Below are 17496 nucleotides of genomic sequence, written 5' to 3'. Positions count from 1 at the left end.
TAGCAATAGAGCTTTGTATCCAAGTTCCAATTATTTGTTTATGCGTTCTGAGGTCTTGTTTGTCCTTTTTGTTTTGTTTTGTTTTGAAAGTAGACATACACTAAGCTTGATTTTGCTGTTCAGGTTTTTTTTAGTGCTTTATGACTTATCTATTTATGCATACTTGCTATTTTGGTTCCTTGTCCTCCAAATGCATACAGTATATTTACATTAGTGTGCTAGTTGCATTTTTGACTGCTGAACCATTCACTTAAAAGCAGGATGTGAATGTAGAGGATGCAGATGAAATGCTGTCCTTTTCCCTACAGTGAAAGGGTAAGGTAAATGGATTGAACAGTTCTGCTCACTGAATGTGTGCCATTCCAGGGTAGTGTATGTCCAAGGAGACACTCAGTGAGATGTGCCTGCATTACATCTAGAAACTAGTCTTTGAAAATGTTTGGACCAATATCGAATAACACACCAATAGGGGCAATAGAGTGAGTTAAAACCAGAGCAAAGCCCCTTCATTTCAAGAAAAGTGGGAAGTGTTGTCCCAGGTATGAATCTCTCAGTATGGTCATTCCACATCATCTAGATGAGATGATTCACCTCCCTTACATCCTTGTGCTCCCATTCTCTCGTTTTGGCTCTCACATTAACTTTCAGTATGTCATAGATCAGTTTCCCAGCAGCTTCCTTCTCATGCATGTGATACCGCCCCCGTCCATTCACACCATTTACAAATTTACTGTGAAAGACACAGTCAGACATGAGACATGACAAAGACTAACCACAGAGAGCAATCAAGGAACTCTTCAATAGCCATCCCTGCTTTGAGTTTCAGCATAAGAGTAGCATTACAAATGAGCTTGTGACACCTCATCAGGAGGTGAGGACTCTACTGCTAGCTGGCTTAATGCCATTAGAGCAAGAAGTGCCCAAGAAAGTTATCAAAAACTGAGAAGTGGGGCTTCAGAGGTACTGCTATGCTGAATCCTTTGCTGCGTATTCTTTGCTGAGCTACAGTACAGGTTTTTGATATTAGTTCAGTTGAGGGGTGAGTTTGGATGTATATTCATTTCTCTATTGCAAATTCAGTCAGCCAAATGAACAGAGCTTACTGCTGGTTTTTGCAAAGCACAAAGACTAAACACTTGCATTCTTAAAAAAAAAAAGTGCATGCCTTTCCCACAGATATCCTGCAAAGAACTAGGAAATCAAGTAGAGCCAATTTGCTGCTCTTTGTTGTTATACTCAAAGCACAATTTCTAATTTTTTTTTAAAAGGCAACAATTGCCCAGAGTGGTAGGAGAGCCCATATTTTAGAGATAGTTAACGCAATACAAACATTCCACACACAGTTGATTAAATGAGAAGCAACACTAAATAACACTCTATGTATAGTACATAGTTCATTCATTGCGCAGACCTGCCCTGAGGCTTGTTTAAAAAAGCACCAGATGTTTCTCCAAGAAATGTATTTGTCTTTGTGTGATGACAGATGCTCTTTGAAATCACAAAGTATGTAATAGCAGAGTTTGCCATTTGAAATCAGGAAATTCAATTTGTTTTCTCAGAGGCACGACTGAAGGGCAAAGCCCAGTAAGAATTGCTGTATAAACTAATGCTTTTTAACATTATGTACTCAACTTGCTACTTTGAACCCCATTTCCAACACTGTTCCCAGACAGAAATGGGAAAATCAGCTTCCAAATACAAGAGACCTCTGTCAGTGGGAATATTTCCTCTGCACTTTCCTAGTACGTTGTTTTTCTTAAATGCAAGTTTACCTTTCATATTAGTCAACTCACGTGGTCTTGTAGACTGAGTTTTAAATAATCAAATGGCTCATGAGAGGAAGATGTACTCAGTATGAACTAACTAAATGGAAAAAATTTCTATATACTGTGTAATGTATCCTCTCGGCAATTCTCACATTGTAGTAAATTAAAATGATGCAATGCAGCAAAAGAGGAATGCATGCCTAAATTTGGTAGCAGAATGGTTTTGTTTCAAAGTTTACAAAATACACTGGCATTAAAAAAATCACCAATATGATGAGCACAGTATGTGGGTTTGTGGCTATGTATTAATAATCCAGAGAAAGTGAGCAAGCAGAAAGAGGATTTAAACTGAAGATAAATTATCAGATAAACCTGCATCAGAAATTGTGGAGAGAAAGCAGGCCCAAATTTTCCCTCTTTGGTCTTCTGTTACAAATCCAGAACTTCTGCCTTGTTCACGACAACGTTTGTTGAGGTGTAAAACCTGGAAGATTTAAATGCATTCTTAGTTCATTAGTGGTATGAGATACAAATAATATAAAAACTCTGTGGTTTGGGCAAAAGTTAAAGCATAAATTTCAGGTCATGCATGCTTAAGAAGGGAAAGCAGTGGTTTGAAAACTGTCTCATAATGTATATGTCCTGTAACATGTCTGAATACGCAGGACGTAATTCCTCTCACTTTGAGAGCAGTGGAGTTGTTTCAGGCTGTAGCAATTTAAATCTGGATTATTTTGAAATGTCTAAGTTTAAGAAAGTTTTTTAGCTTTTCTTTTTCTAATCTTTCAGTGGTCTCAGTGCTAAGTATTTGCTTTGGAATAAGATCTGAAAAAATGTAATGCTGATAATGAAAACTTTTCAAACTCCTTTTGCTAAGAAATCATATTCTTTTAAGATATTTGGCAACCCCTGAATTAAGGGAGAAATAGCACAAACCCCACCTTTTTGACATATCCTAATTTCTGTGCATCACGTGTGGCTGATGTGTTTGCATGAAAAATGTGATTTTTGTATCATGGTCCAACTCCATTAATTTACAGCAACATGAAATATTCATAATTCTCTAATAATAAAACTTACTATAGATTTTTCCACTGCTTTGACTGGACACAGATAAGGTACACCTAATCCTTTTCTCACTTGTTTGACTGGGTAGGTCAATGGCAATAGCCAGGAGGAGAGGAAATTCGGGGCCAAGACTTGTTCACACCAGTGAGAATAAAACTAGGACATACAGTACAATGCCCCTGGAAAATGCAATCCTTCCTTCCTTCTCCTCTCCACCTCTCCCTGCCTTGTGCCAACATCAACATGTGTATGGCCATGTGCTAAAGTAGATCCAGGAACCGACCAGCGTTGAAACTGAACTGTCAAGAATGGGGGAGGTTCTTTTTTTTTTTTTTTTTTTTTTTTTTTTTTTTTTTTTTTTTTTTTTGGCTGGCACAGTGGGTGTTAGGCTATGATGGATGAGGAGGGAAAGGAAGGGCTCTGCCATTAGACCCTACCCTTTGATAACACAGAGAGTCTTGGGAAAACAGTTTCTTAACTTGGGCATCTTAGCTTTTTCTCTTCCCTTTCTTTTCCTCCATGCTCCTGCAACATGTACTGACAGTGCAGCAGACCACTTAGCTTTCAGATTGTCGTGGTGAGGATGAGGTCAGAAGCAGCTACTGGGCTGTAGATCAGTCTTCTGGTTTACAGTACGCTAACTTGGCTACCATGAAAACACCCTAGAGAGAATAAAACCTCATTGCAGTCTCACACTGTGAAAACCAGGTCTTTCAGTTAAGTTGACTGGGTTTATACAAGTGCTGAATGAGTACAAAAAAAGTCAGAATCTGACTCAGAGGTTCAGATTGCCGGGGGATTCCTGAATATAGCACTTCTCTGGATTTTATAGTGCATACAAATAATGGTACATTTATGCCTACTTCCAGTAAGAGCCTGCCCATTACTGAAAAAAACATGCATTTAGTTAAACTATTTTAGGAAGTAATTATTGTCTTCTTAACTCTGCAGTAACTGGTACACAGGAGACCGGTCACTTCTAAACACTGTACACTTCATGCCTACACAACTTCCATTCATTTATGAGCTTTTCTTTTGTTTTTAATTATTGGCAACACTTAAAAGGTCATTCATTGTAAAATTTAAATCCTCAAAATTCGATAACGTGCTATTTTTACCCACTCTTTGATCATTGCTTGGAAATGTATCCTGGTAACTCACATGCTCTTATGTGGTATATCTGGCTTTGATGACAATATTTCTCTTACCAGGCAATATATATATCCCGGGAATGTCACTCAGAATACAGAGACACATAAGCCTGTGAATAAGCCTTTCTGGCACTGGGGTCTTGTAAGTCATATTTTTCACACTGTATTGTGTTTTCTGCATTTATTTTTTTTTTTTTCCCCAATAGTATATACAAAAGCTGAGATCAAATCTCTGCATATCAGATGAATTCAATGCTGCATTCATCTTTTCAGCACCTAAGTGATTAACTCAGGGCTTGAATTCCATGGCCAAGCTGATGATGTGGTGCCACCCTACCTGTCATTCTTGATCAGGATATATCTACTTGTCCCTAGCAGCCTCTGCACTGCAGTTAGTTTCATCTCATTAAACCATTAAAAGTCTCCATGCCAAAAAACCCTGTCTGTATGCTCTTGTTTTAACTTGCTGAAATGGTATGGCACAGGGTCTGGTGTGAGTGCTCTTCCAGGGACTGTCATGGAGCGGGTGTGCAGTGGCCAGCAGGGTGGCCATCTCAGGCCATGGTGAAGCTATCGGTCACTGGACGAACTACAAGTCTGTGATTCCTGTAAAGCCAACAGAGAGATGTAAACACTCCCATAGATGTTAACTTTGATCAAATAACTAAGAAAACTGTCCCTCTCCATTGATTTTGGCATGAAAATTATATGCCTCATAGGATCTGTAGAAATACCACTTCCTCGTGTCTAACATCTAGCTCACCCATGAAGGAGGAAGGCAGGCATGCAATTCCCATCAGCTTGCAAGACTCTTCTGTGAAAATTGTCCTTGAAAAATCTTGCTGGCAAAGTCTGCCAGCTTAGACATGAGTGCAGTTTATGAAGGTTTCTGAAGTTAATGGATATGAGCAGAGATTTGAACCCTGGGGAATCTCAGAGAAATAAGAAATGTAACTTCACTGAAGGTAGCATTTCTCTCCATAGGACTAACTTTGTGCTTAGAGATAGGCACGTGCTTGTACCACTTGCTGAACCACAGCTTCAGAGAAAAGCATATTTTTTTTCACTCTATTTTGCTTCAGGTTTCCAACAACTACTTCAAGACTTCAGTTCATTCTGTCCCATCAATAAGACTCTGAGAATGTGGTCCTAAAAGAGACATCCTGATTCATAAACTCCTTTCTCCTACCACATCATAGAGTCCCTTTCATTAGTTTATCCTCATCCACACATCCAAGACATTTTCTATAAATTTAGTTTCATGCTTGAAGCTTCCAAAATGTGTTACATTTATACTGCTTTATTCTTTTGATACTATATTTAAGTAAGATAATTCCATGTGCTCATAGCAACCAGCACGTAGGGGCTATGAGCACAGAACAAATACACACAAAATTGCTACCAAATGTTCTCAGTATATACTTTTCAATAAAAGAGAAACAAAACCCATGCATAGTCTGACTTCACAACATGGCCACTTAATTACTTACTTGACAAACATTGAATAATAAAATGTAAATTAATTTCTTCAAGATTTTGAATTCTCTTAGCTGCAAGGTACAGAAGATTTTCAGTGAGTGGGTGGTCTGAGAATTTGCCTTTTGTTCAACAATTTTTCTTGAGATATGAATAGGTCTGTGTTTTCCTAAGTGAATCAGTGCAGCAGTGATATATTATCAGATAATTCACAAGGCAAATTGGGGGGGAAGTGGAGAAAACATGAATGAACATCTTTTGCAAAAGATTGACTATTGAAAGTAGGAGCTACTGATAATGAGCTCCAGACATATTGCTGTAGGAGCGATAAGAACAGGAAATGCTTTGGGCAACATTGTTCTACAAAAATAGCCCTTTTAAAATGCAACATGGCTGGCCTGTCTTTAGCAGCATAGCTGTTGAAAGGATTGCATTAAATGAATTGTACGATAGATGACTCTTGACATGCCAGGCTCCTCCCTGTTTCAGATTCTGCTTTATGGATCTTGTTAAGCTCTGGGACTGGAACAGCAGACTCTTTCAACAGATAACATGAGGAAGTTCAGCTAATCTTCTCTGTAACTCCCTGTTATCTTACATTAATGAAAAGATTAAGAATATCATCTTATTTTCATTTGATGGGAAAGGCTCTGGATATTTTTTTTTACAGCCATGAAAGGAGTGTCTGACACAATCTGGGAAAGCACTGGCATTCAAACAAGTATTCTTCTGAACCCAGACAGTTATATAAGTTTCACTGGGTGCCATTGCCAATTTACTGAAAGCAATTTTTTGGATATTACATATCATTTCAATGATGTTGTAAAGACACTGAAAACTGGAGTATTTGCCACCTCTTGTTCTAAAGACTTTATTAGTTTGGGAACATCGGATTCCAAACAACGTAATTATTCATCATTAACTTTTTTTCCACTCTTCCCTCTGGAATAAACTTCATTTCAGGCCAGGCTTGTTGGGAAACTTCAAATGAAGGAAAAAACAACCAGACAGTAAACAAAGGCAGAAGTTCAGCTGTCAAAGATGCATTCTTAAGTCATGACCCGATAGCATTGCTCATACAAAGGTGGACAGGTGTGTAAGCAGTACAGTAGCTTACACAATACAGTAATTATCTAGGTCTAAGGGCTTTGCTGTTGGCAGAAGAAAAAAAGTCAACAGTTTCAGTTAGAAGTCCACAATTTAGGCACAGAAAATTCATAGCAGATGTTCCTTGTGAAAGCTTGGCTCTTTGGAGGGAGATAAGACTTTTGGATACATATTTTTACAAAATACCCACTAGCACCTTTTCAAGGCATTTGGTCACAGTTTAACCAGGGACAGATGCTTGAGTAAAAAAAAGAAATATTTTTTCTACATCAGATATTTTAGTTGAAAGAGAGATATAATTAGATAATTATTTGATTTAATTATTGACTCCTTACAAAAGAATATACTTATGTAACTTCTTGTGTTTTTAAAACAATCTTAGTTTTAGGACCTAGTTCCCAAAACTTAAGGTTGTTCTGAAGGGGATTGTCAACCAGTGAGAAGTGAGGCACATGTTTTCCACACTTCTTTAACCACAATTGAAGGCAGTTATTGCTTTATGAACTGTCCTATATGTCAGCAAATATATAGAGTAATTAAGGTGTCTAGCTTACTGAACACATTTTAATTTTGTCTTAAAAATGGAATGAAATAGCTTGCTAGGAAATTAAGTTAATTGTGTAATAAGTAGCTTTATGGAAAAATGGAAAAGACCATCTTTGGGACTGCCAAAGATTGAAAAGGCATGAAGAGAAATGGCATGGCTGAGAGACAAGGAGGTGACATGGCTGAGGTACGGCTATTCTCCATTTCTCACATGCCATCTGAAGCTTATGAGAAGCAGGATATAATTTGAAGTGGTACAGATTTCACTCTAATTGAAATCAGAAACCCATTAGCTTGAAGGTGTCTGAGCCCTTGTAAGCCATTTTAGATTAAACATAAGAATTACATAATAGGAATTTGGGAGATTTGTTGTTGAATGATTTGATTACTCCCAGGAAACTTGCACAGACATTTTGAACTCCTTGGGAAGACAGAATTTTCAGATACGTTCAGAAAATATACAGAAGTGACTAAACCATAATTAGTACAGTGCAGCAGACTATTTTTATTTTCTGACTTGAGGTCTCATCTTCTGCTCCTAAGCAAAGTCTGCATTCCTACTTTCACTAAAATGGGAAGCTGTTTTCTCTTGGTATTTTTCAGAAGAGACTACTGGACTTAATCATAAGTGTCTGGTGCCATCTTAGAATATACAGCATATCCCATCTTTTCCTGAAGTCTGAAAGTGTCCCAGGCTGTCCTTTGTCATATTGTAAGCCCTGGGTTGATGTGTCAGACACTCAGGGATGTCTAAAATGATGCCATATGCCTATATTTAAGCACTTCAAATCTTTTTGATGTATTTGGTGATCTAGGACTAGCAGGAGGTTGTGAATGAGCTTTGATGCCTGATCTTACTGGGTCTGTAGAAAGTGACAACTCAGTCCTTGCATCTGTGTTCAACATTTTGAAACCCCATTTTTAAAGCCGTATGGAAGGAATTTAAAGACACCAGAGAGAGTCTAACAATCATCCTGTTCAACTGAAGTTTGGACTAGAGCAGAACACAAACTGCAATTGCAGTTTTCTCCAATCATCTGACTCTTTGTTAATGAAAAAGAAAAAGGGAAGTAATTTTCTCCCCTAAAATCAATAATCTATTACTCTTATGAAAATCGTGCTTCAGCTACCAGCCAGTTCCAGAAATTGCGGAATCTGCTATGTAGATTGCTACTAATTAGTGAGTAATACTCCATAAAAACAATTGCGTGTGAACTCTTTCTTTAAAAACACAACCCTCAATGGGAGTTGACTTCCTTACTCTCCTTTGAAAATTCCATCCCTGGTATTTATTATTATATTAGTAAGCAGTTATTATTCAGAAATTGTTACTGGCTAATTGCATTAATTAGAGAAGGCAGATAAGGAGGAAACCTCATGACTGACTAATTACAGTAAATAGTATGCATGTCTTCTTAATGGTGGGTAAACAGTGAGTTCTGCAAGAAACTCCACTGAGGAGCTGCAAAGGGTGCTGAAGGCATGTCCCTTGTTGAAAGAGCTTTTCATTTCTCATATGGCTGCACTTGCATTTTGTCTGCAGCTATTAACTTCCAAAGCCCTACACTGTTGAGAAACTGTGGATTCTGAGTCCATCACTGCTCTGAGGTTCTTACAGTGGCCAAAAATGTCAAATTTATGCTCAGAATCTTGGTAAGTACAGGAAGAAACAGTATTGCTTATATAACACAGACATTTATTGGAGTAAATGTTTTTCTCTCCCAAAACAAATACAACTGGTCAGAACTACAAGTTACTAAAGCATGGCAAATAGGTTCAGCCCAGTCAGGAAGACTTGAAATGACTTAAAAAAGGTCAGTGAGCCCCAGATGACACAGAAAATGGGTGCGAGTCTGCATTACACACTCTCTGAATATGCTTTAATGTTGTTGCTCCAAGTGCCTGCTTGGATATTTTTCTGATTGTTTTTGGCAATTTCTCTTGACATGAGACTATGATCTATGTTGAAATGATAAAGGAGACATTGTTACAATGGAGTCAGTGGCTCTGAATCATAACCCCCTGCATAATTGTTTCTGTCTTTTGCTGGCAACTCACTAATACTGAGGATGCTTTTTGGTGTTTATTCTCTGTTACTGAGGTATTTCCTATGCCCTGTGGTAAGCATTCTCATGGAACAAAGAGTCTGAGCAAATGGTCTCTTTAAAGGACCGATCTGTGGTGTCTGGGGATAACAGAGAAACAAATTAATTCATACCCACATGTTGAAGTATGCCTACAAGCCAGTTAAGTACTGTTATTCTATCTTTAAGAATAGTTTATGGCAGTATTGATGAATATCGTATTAGATCATGAGAATGACCATAGTAGGTCAGATTAAAGTCTTCCGCAGCTCAGCATAGTCTTTCCCATTGATCAATAGCAAATGACATTACTCAGGAGTGTACAGAAAGGAAAAGCATCAGATTTGAAGATCTGGTGGGCACTGTACTGTATTGTGATAGGCAAAACGGAAGACAATATTCTAGATAAAAAACTCTGTAATACAGATAATGTTGGAGCATGTGGTATCTTCAGCAAAGGCTGAAAAGGAAAGAAACTCAACACGGCATCCCAGATCTGCATACCAAAAAAGTATGTCTGACTTGGATTTGGGTCGCAAAGTAAGGTATACATTTAGAGTTTTTTCCTCTTTAATTATTTTTGAACCTGCCACAGGAATGTTAATGCCACAGAAAGCTAAACTCAGGGCTTTAAATTTCCAGACTCCTTTTCTAATATATGGATAATTTTGCTTCTCACTGGAGGTTATTAGTCCGGCCATTATATTAAGATAGGACAAGGCAATGAACAGTCAAGCTTGATGTAAATTTATTGAAGGTACATCCATATGTGTCTTATATTTTTTATATGTATCTTTTAAAACATCTGGTTCATGCCAAAATAATTTACAACTAAGAACAGAGAACACACCTTTCCATAACTACCTTGTGCTTATTGAAGGTATTTGCCTGTTGTTAACAATAAAAATGTGAATTGGAGGCATAAAGTTCATATTTGGTTTACATTAAGAAATAATAATCCAAGTTGTAAAAGATGTCAGCATTGTTGAGCAAACAACTTAAAATTTGATTCTTCCAAGGAAAAACTAAACTTCCCCTACAAAGAAGAAAATACTTCCTTGCAAAATGAATTTTGATGTGAACATTCATAAACACTATGGCTATAGAATCCTGTGGGGAAATGCAAACAACGCAGGCTTGCTACTCTAGTGATCAAACCTTTTGCTCTAATACATAAAGTTCTTTACCTAAGTGGGTTGCTTCTCATTTAAGGACTGATGCGTATAGATAAGTCATTATATCTCCCACAGATGTCTCCTTTCATATATGTGGAAAGTATAATTTATTCTAGTTTTGGGCTATAACATGCTATATGATGCAGCACCTACAAAATTGTTGAGCTCCCAGTCTATCAAAGATAAGAATACTGTTTACCTCAGTGTTAACTTTATCAATGATAATGGAAAGCACTTGCCCTAGACAGCTAGTGCCAAGCTCAGTGAAGATATATCAGGGTAAATCCTTGTTTTGTTTTCCCTAAAGAGGTATTAAAATATTCTAGTGGTGTCATTTGAGATTGAAAGTGTCACTCAGAATCTGCTAATAAAGGGCCAACATTGCTTGCTTGACTTGCAGTTTTTAACAACATATTTATACACTGTGCACATCCGGAGAAAGAATTTGATTTCTGCTAACACAGATTGAATCAGAAATTGACCCACAGTGTTTTAGAGACACATTAATCCCTCTCCATTTGGTCCAGAATTACTCAGCATTAAAGGTAATATTTAATGCAGCTAAAATTAATTAATAGCTTTCACGAGTGATTGCTTCATTCATAATACCTTAAATGTGCAGGCAGATCTTACTCAATGAAAGAAGTACAAACCCAAATTTTAGAAATCCAACTGTCAAGATTCCTCTCAGGATGAGGCAGACTGATCAAATTCAGACCAAATCTGTTTTTCTTCTTGCATCTGCTCTCAGTTTACATACAAGTACATGAATTTGAAATCAGCGGAATTACGTATGTGTAACTGAGAATTTGGCCCTTCAGCTGTCTCTGCACCTCTCCTTTCTCATAAAATTTTATTTTTCTTAGCAAATGATTTAAATATGTTCAGTTATATTGTTGTCCAACAGAGATATCTGCTCATTAGGCATCTGTGTTGTGGAATAAGCTGTGGATCAGCAGTTAAATATAAGACTTTAAACAGACTCCTATAAACCCTGGTTTGTTTCAAGTCCAGCACAGATGTAGAGCTGTTCATCTTCATTTAATAGCTAGTATATCCCTGAGGTTTTGGTATTTAAATGGCATTATTTTCCCTTCTATGCCTCATAATCTTCATATTGCACCTCTTCATTAAATATTACTTCCAGGCCATGATACTCAGCTTACTGCTATTTAATTTTCCTTAAATTTTTTTCCCACTGCAGCTCTTTCTTCAGAGCCAAAACTGGAGTGTTCTTACAGGCTGAAATCTTGGTGAAACTCCCACTGAAACTGGTGCAGCCAGTACTTGGTGCTCTGTTTTCATTCAGACAAACTTTATTTTGTGGCAGCTGGCACACATTTAGGAAAGCTCAAGGCACCCTTGGCCCTTTTGTTAGTCCCACAGATTACGACAAGGAAAGGAACTCTGGGCTTGGCCCTCTGTGAGTATTTTGCTACTATTTTTGCTAAACCCGTTGCTCCTTATTAAAATCTTTCTGTAAATGCTCTACCTGTTAGCAGTCCATTCCCTCCCTGTTGGTTCAAATCTTTTCAGAGCACCTTAAGTTCAATATAAACAGTCTTTACATTACATATTCATAAAACAAGAATAAATTCCCATTTATGCAAGGTTTTGGTCCAGCTTGTGTAAATTGTACGTTCCCTGTGCGCAAAGAACGGACCTTATTACATTAGGGAAAATAGGCTAGGCAGTTAAAAGATTTATTTACGCTAACTCAGTGTAAACATAAAAAATAAAACCTAAAGATGATAATGCTTGGATCTTGGGGATGAGGTGGAGGGAAAAAACAGTGTGAATGTGAAAAAAAGAGAACAAGTTAACCTTAATTTCCCTGCTGGCGTCCTTAGCTTGCACATGTGTTTGACAACAATGAAATAATTGAAATATGAGACCTGGCAGTGTCATGGTGCCAGACATAGTTAGCATTAAAAATATTCTTCCAAATTATTAAAAGGTGCTCTGAAACTGCTGCAAAACCAAAGAGTTCCTAATTCTAAAATACAGTTGTTACATTGAGCATAAATATGTATTAACATCCTTTAACATTAAAAGAAATTGAGGTAGATTTAAGCACTCAGAACTGATTATCCTCCATCAAATGCAACTACGAAATGTCTCCAGGTTGTAAAATCACTGGCAATTTGACTTTACAAAGCTTTTGTTTTCCCCCGTGATGCCATCATATAGACAACTAATACAGCCTGTAGTGGCCAACAAAGGCTCTCTGTTACTCGAGAAGTCCTCCGTGCTTTCTCTTGCCAGAATTTCTTTTATTTACGTTGATTATAAGAAAGTGAGTGGGGTCAGCATTCATTCAATTTCCGTAATCTTATCAGGTTCTAAATGGCACTGATAAATAAGGTATATGTCTTAAGTAATTAAAGTACTGTAATTATTTTAACTTTATTTTAAGTTTAGTTGATGTCTGTTCCTCTAGAATAAGTGTGTCCATCCAGAATGTGGTAATTACATAAAGGGGCTGAAGGTCACTTGGAGGTAAACTTTCTTATCTTTGCACAGGATTTATGTACATACGCATTCCCAGTTGCCTTCTACAAGTATATCATGGTTTAAGGGGAACTGCTGCTTAAATCAAGAAAAATCAAAAGGCTGAGAAAGTGTACTGATTTAAAAAATAGAAGCTGGGCAATCTGAAAATTATAAAATAGCTTTTTTTAGTAATATAAAAAAAAAAGTTTCTCTAACACCTTAATGGAATGATCCCTATTTTCCATTACAATGACTCTTGAACAAAGAAAACTTAGTATTTTTTAATACTGAAGATGGAAACACTTAAAAAGTTCAAAACTGGAACATGGTGCTTTATTTTTTTTAAACTAATTTCTTTAATGTTATGCTTTTTTTTTTTTTTTTTTAAATGAGGCATTCCAACACTTTCAGTTTATGTTCTCTTTCAGAAAGCAACAAAAGAGAAGTTTACTAATGAAATGGGCAAGCTGGTTCTCAGCCAGCTTTATTAAAGTGTAACTAGAGATAGGCAGCTAGGTGACTTCCAGCATTACTGTTTACTGGTAATGTTCGACATGCACTTAAGGAATTCTACATCCAAACCAGACTGTAGAGAGAAATCCATCATACACCTGTGCCAAAAGACCCCCAGCATATTCTACAAGAAGTTAGTAACAATAACAACAAACTAAGAAACGCCTACACTAAGCTAGGCTGACAGTTTCCACAGTTGTAAGATCTTCTGTATGAAGAAATACCACGAGTTCCTGTTATAAAGATTATTCAACGTGAAATGGAAAAATGTTCTTTTGGTGCTTTCTGTAATTTTAACCTGCCCGTCCTTTGGCTCACTTACTGGGCTTTGCCTGTGTTATGAACCCTCTGATGATTTTAGTTCACAACCCTGCTCAGCTTGGTCATCTTCTGACAAGTGACTGCAGCTGCCAATCTGTTTGCTCTCTGCAAGGGAGGGTGAGGACTATGCTAACTAAAGGCACTGCTATCTGCACAGCTACACTGTTATCGTTATATGATAACACTGTGTTTTCATAAATCAAACTATTGACCTTTGGGGATATAACTCCTCCAGCTTTGGGGAATACATAAGTAAATGTTCACCTGCTGAGGCTGAAACAGTAGAATTTTGTGGGTCTTCTTCAGCAGCTAGGCTGCTGGGCTGTTGGCAACAAAATTCTCAGGTCAGTGGACCACTGGCTGGACAATCCTTGTTCCCAGAAGCATTTGTTATATCCCGAAGTTGTGATATTTCGCTGGTTTGTACAAGTTCCTTCAACATTCTTATAGTTGCATGATCGCCAGTACTCAGTGCTTCATGTTGTGATGACACATCGTGTTTTCAGTTTTGTTGAATAAGATTCTGAATAGAACTGTGGTCATGTCCACTTGTTGGCAAGGAAGATGGCTCCTCACACTTGGTTTCTAGATTGAGTCGGATTTTGAGCCAGAGCACTGATCTATAAAGACTAGCCACATTTGTTGTGCTGACATTTCTGAAACAGGGAATGGATAGAGGTTTGACAGTTTCTTTTCCATAAATGGTATTTTTAAAGCACGTATTTCACATACAGACTACAGCAATAGCTTGTTAAACTTGACCTAGGTAAACCTACATCCTGTCATCCCAATATTTTTCTGTGTTTTCACAACTTTTTCTGCTGATAGGTAGGAAGCTACAAGGTAACACATTTCTGCATACTGTTAGTTTTTTCTAGGCCTATGTTGTAGGGTGTTTTAAACTGTGGCCTGAGGTGGGAGATGGGGAGATCTTATCATCACAAGAAACTCCACCTACTCTGAAAGTTCCTTATTATCTATTATGCTAATTAGCTAAACTGTGAATGCCTACATTGCACAGTGTAACTCCACATAAAGCTATTTAAAGAGATCACAGAGGCTTCATGACTGTGTGATAGAAGCTGTATAACCATGGTCATCTGGGTTGACTGTCCCAGTACTAACATACAGTTGAAGTCATACAGACATGTAGTAAAGAAGGTTAACAGCACTTTTGTAAAACAGTGTTCCATCTTCCTTCTGTTTGGATGGTCTCCATCAGGTAGTCTGAACATGAAAAATGTTGTTGGTTAATGACTATCACTAACACATATAGCATATAAATCTGTGCACGGAAGAAGTAACCCATGCTTTATCCATGCTGTCCTATCTAGTGAGGGCTAGGTGAACACTACTTTGTGGTGTAATCCCTTTACCAAAAGCAAATTTCTGAAAGTATCTGCTTTTGCTTGCAGGGCCTGTGGGCTTCAGTTGTCTTTAAATCTGCAAAGGCAGTCCTAAGAGGCAGACAGTGTCTGTGTGTTTAGAATTTTTTTTTTTTAAAATATTTTCAAAAGAAGGTGGGTGCAATAAGCTATGGAAATTCACAGTTTGTCCTCTGTCCCCAAGAGAAGCTAAACATGCTTCAGGGAACAACAAAATTCTCTGTTACAGTAACATCTCTGGCTGTAACCCAGCAAATTCGTCCCTGTTTATAATCTCCTTTCCCCTATGAAAGTAACAAATATGGTAGAAAGAATTTACCAGCTGAGAGTGTATTTCCTACCCTGACTTTTCTTCAGAAAACTACGCAAGGTTCTGACTGTCATGTATCACTCAGTGTAGTCATCCTGGTTATATGTTAGCAAGGGCCAACTACATCCTAGTTTTGATCACTCTTTTTCTCTTGCAGGAGTTAATGGTGCACTAGTTTTTTGGGATGGTGTACAATGAAAATAAAGATTAAACATTGGGTTTAGTGATATAAAGCTTTTGAAGAATAGATGAGTAAGAGGATGAAATAGAGGAGTCAAAAGCTCTAGTAGTAGTACAGAAAAGTACTGGAAGGAGGGAAGGAGACGAAAGCCCTGTTAATGCTATGCTACATGAACACTGCGGAGCTGTCAGCCCAGCCCAAAGAAATGGCTACACTTCTCAAATAAAATTACCTGCTCTACCCACTTCTGTATAACTGTATGGCTGTGAGAACTGTTGACAGACAAATGTGGTCACTGAATTCCAGGATCAACAAAATTTTAAGTATGGCCCAGTTCTTACTTATCCTCTCTGTTGAGAGACCAAGCTTCAAGTGTCCATCTCTGACAGGGGGATATGCTACTGTCAGATTGGACACAGATTAAAGGAGGAGAGATGGTATTTGTGCATCTGGGGTCGATAATCAACAATTATTCTATACATAAATGATTATAAGGAAAGAGTATAAAAAGACATATAAAATAGTGTCTGAAATTCCCTCTGATGCATTTTTTGCATTTGTAGATATCTCTAAGATGATAAAGCATGTGTTATGTGGATGTCTAAAATGCTGCTAATTTAGCTGTCAAGAAGCTGGAACATAATCTGTGTAAAAGTAGTTGATTGTCTCTTTAATTTAAAATTTCTTACACCCTCTTACTGCTAGTTTTTCCTGTACACCTTTATCTTTTAGTTCCTCAGTGTGTGATTTTCAGCAGTTGGAATTTCAACTACCTCAGTCAGATGTAAAGGGACTTGGGATAATGTGCAAGCTGAGAGTAGGAGAGTTGGAGGGAGGCTTAAGACTTTTTTTAGGCTTACCTAGGACCTTGGCACTGAGTTTTGAGGGCAGGTCCTCAACAAAGAAATTATGAAACACATCCACTGCTTCCTCTTAATTCAATGACAGACTCTCAGACTCTGTGGAAATTGTTAGCTTTTAAAGACCAGTCTGCCTTTAATTATGCCAATAAACTCTGTATGTCTATCTTGTCTATTAGGGAAAACATTGCTGGCATTGTTTTTAATATAATGTTTTTAATTTACTTAAAGGATAGGAAAATAGAGTTAAAACCACTGTCCTTCAAGCAGGACTGAGAGGAGAATGAAAAATAAGTGCTGGGTTTGCCAGTGGCTAAGAAAGGATTTTCAGCAGCCTGACACAAATTTTTCCTTCTTTTTCTGCCAAAATAATGCAATGAAAAGTAGAAACATAAATGAAACACATGCTAAAAGTAACAGGTCATGGGCCACATCCTAGAATTCTTATTAGTACCCAATAACTTCATAAAACTGGGAACTGTGGTCATGGAGCACTTGGGTAGGAGCTCACTGCAACCTACAGAAAGTCACAGACAGGATCTGGGGCCCCAGATTCAGGAAAAATGAGCATGAGGGGCCCACCATCAATTATAAGTCATGTCAAACCACAATACAGGTCTCCACAGAAGCCAAAGAAAAAGGTTTATGTCATGTCTTTCCTCATTGTGTAGTAGTTGAGGAGCTCCTGTTGGCTGGACACGCACTCTGAGTTTTGGCAGCCTTGTTCCCCTGCTTGTACTCTGAGGGAGGGACAGGGACCATTTCCCCAGCTGCCCACCTCGCTTTCCTGCTGAGGGACTCCCAGAGTTGGCTTGGGGCAGATCCAGACTATGCTTGTGCATGTATGGCATGTGAGGGAGACCAAGAGGAGAGGAGGGGAAGAATCATGCACTTCCCAGGAGTCCACCGTTCTACTCACGAGTAGACCTCACCTCTCCCAGTGTGGACCAAGCCTTCTGCTGCCCAACCTGCCCATGCCCTGGGCTTCAGCCTATAGAAGCGAGCATTTGCCTCACTGAGGTCACTGAACTTCATAAGCAACTGTGACCAGATGACTTAT

Source organism: Athene cunicularia (assembly GCF_003259725.1).
Source record: "Athene cunicularia isolate RWA chromosome 2 unlocalized genomic scaffold, athCun1 chr2_part1, whole genome shotgun sequence".
In the NCBI taxonomy this organism is placed as follows: domain Eukaryota; kingdom Metazoa; phylum Chordata; class Aves; order Strigiformes; family Strigidae; genus Athene; species Athene cunicularia.
Note: the sequence above shows the minus strand (reverse complement) of the source record.